Below are 7,619 nucleotides of genomic sequence, written 5' to 3' on the forward strand. Positions count from 1 at the left end.
TTACTTGCCACTAACTACTTTAGTGTAGGTTTAGGTATTATAAATGATTAATTTTGTTAGGGTGGTAGCTTAACGACCTATTTACCCTCGATCATGCCTCAAATCATTGGTGTACCTTGTGTTTAGTTCGGCAATTGATTTTTTTTCCTTTTTTTTTGGCGAATGACATAATCGAATGCAAAGAAAAGAAATGTTTATTGATGGAACATGGCATATAGACATAAGGATAAGGAGAACCTATATATACTAGACTTATTAGGGGAAAAGGGTTGAACGAAAGAAAAAAAAAAGAATGAAATCTTATATGGGAACTTGTCTTCTGCTTCGTCTTCATGGTTGCTTATGCATTATTTTTTACCGCCAAGAGGAACAAGAATTTTGTTATTGTTGATGCTTTGATTGGAAGAAAAGAAGGAAGGAATGACGTTCCCCTTATTCTTCCAACTATTGCCTAGTTATTTTAGACTCAAGTACTATTTAAGGAAGAACTCACTTAATGCATTCACTCAATACTTGGATTGAAAAGGAAGAGTGTATGAAACGATTTTGAAAACTGATGGAAAATACTCCACTCATTCCTATTACGACAGAAAACGATGCATGCATGGTCCTAGTATACGATCATAAACATTATAGTGCATTACTCGAAGACAAAGTGTGTGCAATGACTCAACATATGTGATTAGGTGAGTTTATTAAGATTCATGGTATGATCGCATGGCTAGATTTGAGGACGTTGTGAAAAACATAGGATCCAATGACCAAATTGCAAGGAAGACTAAAAGACAAACTAACTTGATTCATTTTGTCCAATTTTAATGTTTATTCTATTTACTAGGTGAAAACGGTCCATTGGCAATCATTAGTCATAAATAAGATCAACCACAATCAAAGACAAAGAACACATGTTAAGATTAGCACAAAAAATCAATCACAAGAAACTAGGAAGAGGACTAGAATTCTAGAAGACTTATGACTTATGGGTATAAGAAAAAAAAAATCTATAATCCTATGTTATACGAGTTGACACAGATTAAAGGAATTAGCTAAGACTAGCTTGACTAGAAAAGATATAATGAAAAATTAAAAAATGAAAAAAAAAAGAAAGTTGACGCTAAAAAGACACCTAAACTGGACATGCTGTAGTATATCGGTTATAACTTTTGATTGTGACTTTGATTGGGATGAAACCAACTCCAAATGAACGATAAAACTCGGGGCTACACATCCATAGGTTTTATGACACGTAACTCTTTCTAGAACTCTAGATATGACCAAAACAAGTTGACTCTTGTGCAGTATACGGGAATTAAAATCCGGGTGACTCAAAAAATTAAAAAAAAAAATCTATGGCTCGACTCTAATAATAATAAAAAAAAAGGTTTGATAAGAGAAAAAAAAATAATTAAAAAAAGTCAATAAAAAAATGCACATATAAGCATATCGTCACGCATGATGCAATGAAATCCGCAACCTAAAGTCAAGTTCTATGTTCGGCTATAGTCAAGCTTTTGAGTGTCAAAGGGTACCATGGTTAAGACTTTGGACGCGTTAGCAAGGTAGCCTCCCTTGAGGGTGTATGCCAACGCGCGGCTCTGCGAGTTTGTGATGAAATCGAACTCGACTCCATGGTTGGGGCGGATTTAAAAACTCGGATGAACCCTTATTGCCATGAGCGTTTTCGGGTTGATAGAGCATAAATCCCCCGGGCTAGCCACATACGTAGAACACATACTATTGTGGAAAAATAGGTAACCTAAAAAAATCATATGCATATGTGACAATGCCAATTAAATCGCAGGAATACAATTCAAGAATCTTTTAAGTCTCATCCACTCATCTTAATTAAATACCGATCACTCAAATCGATAAATAACCAAGAATCATCCCCAGTGGAGTCCCTAAATTGTAGGCGTCGCGCGAAGTGCGCCTACGTTAAAGCATGTTGTGAATATGCTTGGCACTCATAGGAAGTGGGAATTGACATAATACAATTAGGGACAATAATTAGGGACAAAGAAAAGTGGGGAGCCGCCAACAAGTTTTTAAAGAACTTGTATACTGTTCACGAATCATAAAAGGCAACCACGAATAAAGGGACAACGATAGCCAACAACGATTGACCCGTGAAGGTTACACCACATTTATAATCCATGAGATTACTAACCCCATATGGTTCGGAACCACGAAAGGAGGATCGGGGATGATGGTACGAAGTGAATCAAGGAGTCACATTCGCCCGTATTGGCCTCTACTCGATTCTTATAGTAGAAAGTGATTCCTGCGATCTCAAAGGCATATAAATAAAATATTTAATTTGCTCCAAACTATTATTAAGATAAATTTGTTTATTATTAATGCAACACCTTATTCTAAAATATTTGTGATCACTTGAATTAAATAACAAGATTAAAAACGATCCTAAACAGGTTGTCCAAATTATCATATTAGACGTGATTTTCAATTATATATTCTCTTTAAACATGCAAAATGGTGAACATAAAAAATATAACAGAATTATCATTAATATTGGAAGCAATTTAATAATAATAACTTTAGTCAAATCAAATATAAATAAACCTTATCATGATACTAACAATATTAAAATAAAATAAGAGTAATTAAATTAATTAATTACTCACATTCCGCGCGTTCCTTGAATTGCTACATCATGAATAAACTGTTAGTAACTTCAATAAAAGATATAAATCAAATGAAAAGTAGAGGTGATTTGTTCCAAATGCTCAGTTAATTATACCTTTCACGCCTTGGTTTAATTTAGAACTTTAGGTATTGTATGGACTCCTTGGAGCGCTTAGGGGAAGTATTATAAGAGAATAGGATGGCCAGTGTTTAGGCTAAAGAGGGAGAAAAGAATGATTTTATGATCAAGCTTGTTGATGATTGGAAAATGGTTGATGTGACCTCTATTTATAGAGAAAAAAAAGAAGGGTCGAAGAATTAAGATAAGATCCGAATTAAATCGTAATAAAAATTCTATAAACAGCAGTTTTTGCGGTTTTTGTTTTTATCATATCTTTTGATCCAGAAAGCGGAATAAGATAAATAATATGTATTTGGAAATCTCTTGACGTCTAATTTCTATCCCAAATGGAATCAGATTAAGATATTTAGTAGAATAAAAGATATGGCCGAAATAGTGAGACGATGTCAATTTTTAATAGAATTTGATATTTCATTCATATCTTTTCCGTTCTCGCTCGGAATTGATATTATAATATATCATTGGAAATATAATTTCAAGGGCTATCCAACCATATAAAATTTGGATAAAAAATATGAGGCACGAAAATAATATCTATCTTTCTTTGAATGCCTTTCAATTGAATAAAATTAGGACTTTAAAAAAAAGGAGTTTTATTCAATTTCAAACTCTTTAATCTTATCTTTTCAAAAACGATAATTAGGATCTTATAGAAACTAATAGAAGTTTCTAATTAATCCTAATTGGTTTAGGAATTGGATTAAATCATTTGGACCCTCCACTTGATCATTGGGTCGTAGATAAGGTGGGCTTAAGTTCATTTTGGACTCAGTTTAATATTTTGGCCATAACTTATTCGTTATAACTCGGATTTGGGCTTATAATATATCGTTGGAAAGCTCTTTTAAAGCCCCATCAAACTATTTAATCATTTTACCCATATTATTTACCAAAATAAACTGGATTAAACGTTTTTATAAAAAGGACATGAAATGAATGATTTTAAAGGACAAGAAATGAATTATTTTGGGTTAAAAGGCACAAAAAGAGGAAAATAAGTTATGGTTTGGGGAAATGGGCTAGAAGTTGGGTTGGTTTATGAAATGGAAATATGGATTTAAGCACTCCAAGATTAAATACTCAACCCGACCAATAATGGCGGTGAAATGTTGTTCATCATCGAGTTTGGTTTTGGGGAGACATTTTTAGGTGTCTACATAGGCGATGAGAGTACTCTCAGCGGCTTATTTCCTCTCAGCACCAGTCTTAGACTCAGCCAAAGACCTATGACTATCTCCCTTCATCTTCAAATAAAACACCTTAGAATCACCATTACTAGCAGCAAGAACAAGCTACCAAAAAAATATCGTCACAAATATCAGATAACTCCTTCTCAATGCGAGATCTGTAATCACGATTAACAAAGACAAGAAAAATCATTGGACTCGGGAAAAATGGTAACCAAAAAATACGATTGAAGAAAAGAATATACGAATTTATCAGAAAAAAGCATATTAATTTACAAGGAAGACAATTAACAATAAAATTTCACATTAATTTCACCCGGGTAATGAGAAGGAAACGAAGAAGCGGATCTCTCTAATTTGGCTTGAAATTATCGAACTCCATAGAACCGTCATTTTTACCATCTTTGTTATCACAATCAATACTACTCCAGTCCTCATAATTCAATAAATCAACTTACATCTTCAAGATCCAACAAAATTTATAAAAAATTGAAAAAAACTTCAAAAATCCCCAAATAATGTAAGCTAAAAACACTATAATTCAAAAAGATAACTAAAAATATCATACCTCAGAGAAGAAGAAAAGAAATTATTCTCGTCGTTATTCCGGATCTCTAAAATAATCGCACAAAACTGAACAAAATTGCTTAAAATTCCTTAGCAAACCGAAGGAAGGAGATTGAGTGAGGAGAGAGAGCGAGAAAGAGAGAACTGAAATGAGAGAGAAAGTAAAATTTTGACAGCTATTATTGAAACCCTAATAGTCCAATGTAATGGGCTTACTCCTTTTAGACAAGTCTATTTGTATCGGGCAATTTTTTGCCGGATACAATTAAATGATTATTCATAACGGGCTTTATTTTCCTGTTACGAGTAATGTATATTCGTAAGGGACATTATTTTGTCCGTTACGAATAATAACTATTTGTAATAATAAAATATATTGCCCGTTACGAATAATCTTTTCGTAACGGATTTTTCTATGCCCGTTACAAATGAGGTGTTACAAATGAAGTTTTTCTCACTATTGAGCTTTGATTAAAGGTTTCAAGAAAAGGACTAGTGAAAGCCTCTATGAAGCATGGGAGAGATACAAAGATTATTAACGCAAGTGTCCTCATCATGGAATCCCAACTTACCTAATCATTCAAATTATTTATGGTGGTTTGAATCCTCAAGGGAGGTCAACTCTTGATGCTGGAGCTGGAGGCCCAATCATGAACAAGACCGAGGAAGAGGTTGTTGTTATTATTCAGGATGTAGTTAGACACTACATGGAATGGCAAGATGGTAAGAAAGAGACAATAACCAAGAGTAGCACTATGGGATGCTCAATTGATCAACTCAATGCTATCAATAATTTGTCCACGCAAATTTCAGATTTAGGGAAAGTGGTAGTATCTATCAAAGTTAAGCTCGAGAGTGCAACTTTACAAGCACCAATTCTTACCTCCCAAATTAAAGGGAGGGGTACATCTCCTTACCCTAACACTTTTCCTTCTTCTTGTTGTATGATAGTGAATGTTGGTTTTGTGATCTATGTGGAATGAATTATCATGATGCTTCTTTTTTCCCCAATGTTTCTTGTGATAGAAATGATGAATATGATGGAAATGGGAGTGAGCATGTGAATTATGTTGCTAATAATGATTTTTGACCTAGATTTGATTCTCATGGGAATGTTGGGAATAGGAATTATTGTAACCATGGGAACTATGATAATTATAACCAAACTACTGGTTATGGGAACCAAAGAACCCAAGGGTTTCGTGGTAAATATAACAACCATGGTTATAATGGTCAAAGTCATGGCCAAGGTTATGGGGATCATAACCAAGGTTATGGAAACCATAATCAAAATCATGAACAAAATCAAGGTAGGGATGATGAGTGTCATTTATGGCACTCATAGGATAGTTTTTTTAGGATATTTTCACTATGCTTTTCATGCTTTTCTTTTACCATTTTGATAATTTCTTCTCTAGTTCTCTATTACTTCTTCTCTCGTGTTTTACTTTCCTTTATGTGCTTTTCTTCGTGTTTTCCTTTTATATTGCTCTTTTTCTTTTCTATTTGTGCCATTTAATCCGGAGATCGAATTTGTGCCATTTAATCCGGAATTTCCCAAGAATTCATCCGGGGAATGACATTGGTGCTTTGTTATAGTTGTTGAGTCTATTTCATTCTAAAAAAACAAAATAATTTTCCTCTTTAAGGCTACACTTGTAGCCGTGCTACTAAACATTTCCTTTGAGTTGTATGCATAGAGCATGTGGTCATTCACTTGTGCCATTTAATCCAGAGATCGAGAGGACTATTACAAAATTAAGGGTTGCTAGGCGATCTTTTAGCTCTAGCATTTCAAGTGAAGAAGAACCGATTCAAGAGGAACAAGCAATAATGGGAGAGACTCCGAGAATAGCATTGAAAGAATTGGGGATTCCTGGTGCATATAGATTTGAGAGTGGAATTGTTTCACCTACAACACCGGCAAATGATTTTGAAATTAGGCCGGCTATGATCACTTGGATAGAATGGCAAAAATTTAGTGGAGCCAAGCATGAGAGCCCGCTAAATCATCTCAAGGAGTTTAAAAAAATATTGCAATACTATCAAGGTGAACGGACTTTCCCAAGAATTCATCCGCCTCAAGCTCTTTCCCTTTCCTCTCATTGGGCGTGCTTTGGAATGGCTGGACAACGAGGTTAAGCCGAATTCTCTAACGACATGGGACGAGGTTACAAAGGAATTTCTAACTCGTTTCTATCCACAAAAGAAAACGGCAGAGGCAAGAGCTTTGATTCCAGCCTTCAAACAAAAGCCAATAGAGAGACTCTATGAAGCATGGGAGAGATATAAGGAGTATCAAAGGGGGTGTCCTCACCACGGGATTCCAACCTATCAAATTATTCAAATTTTCTCTCTTTGGTTTCTCTTGTAGGTGCCTAAAGACTTAGCTTTACAAATGATTCAAGAGGAGCAAAAAGAGCTAAGGAAAGGAGTTTCAAGTCTCATGGAGAGGGCTTGGAGACGGCTCGGAGAGGGCTCTCCTCATTTTCTCATCACAGCGGGCGCGGGATCTATGGGCCGCGAGGGCGGGTTTTGGTGCACATTTTGGTGATTTTTTGGCAGGAACTCTCCGCGCTCTATCCGCAGTCTACCCACGGGCGCGAAGATTTTGGAGAGGGCGCTACGGATCAGAGAGACCGCGGCCCTTTGCTTCTCTTGGAACAAGGCATTTTGCCGCGCACAAAGCCGCAAGCGCGGGTGGCGATGCCGCAGGCGCGGGTGGCGATGTCGCGGGCTCAGGCTACAGTACCCGCGGGCGCGGGTTTTTCCTTGACTGCCCGTGGAGGTAGTTATGGGTTCCGTACCCATTTCTGCGCGCCTGCAGAGTCTTCAAGGAGAGGGCGCGACCGATTAGCTTTTCTTCTTTGCCTATATATACTCTTGTAAATCCTTTTGAAGAAAAAACTTTGAGACAACATTTCATTTGCTTAGTTTTTAGAGAGAGAAAATAGAGAGAAGTTAGAGAGAAAGTAGAAATTGTAATCTTTGGATTTGAATTGTAATTCAACATTGTTTCTTCAATCAAATTTTTGATTCTTCTTCATATCAATCAAAGTTAGTATGATTTCTTTCCTTTG

The 7,619-nt window shown here is 35.7% G+C and overlaps 2 non-coding genes across 2 annotated transcripts; both read right to left on the minus strand.

Moving 5' to 3' along the window:
- Window positions 1–4,989: 4,989 nt before the first annotated feature.
- Window positions 4,990–5,101, minus strand: LOC145608924 (small nucleolar RNA R71). The gene has a single exon (XR_014105949.1). It is a non-coding gene; the product is annotated as a small nucleolar RNA R71 (small nucleolar RNA).
- A 1,657-nt stretch (window positions 5,102–6,758) lies between these two features.
- Window positions 6,759–6,864, minus strand: LOC145607395 (small nucleolar RNA R71). Its single transcript, XR_014105554.1, has one exon. It is a non-coding gene; the product is annotated as a small nucleolar RNA R71 (small nucleolar RNA).
- Window positions 6,865–7,619: the final 755 nt, after the last annotated feature.

This window comes from Chenopodium album, chromosome 2 (assembly GCF_948465745.1).
Source record: "Chenopodium album chromosome 2, dcCheAlbu1.1, whole genome shotgun sequence".
Taxonomy (NCBI): domain Eukaryota; kingdom Viridiplantae; phylum Streptophyta; class Magnoliopsida; order Caryophyllales; family Amaranthaceae; genus Chenopodium; species Chenopodium album.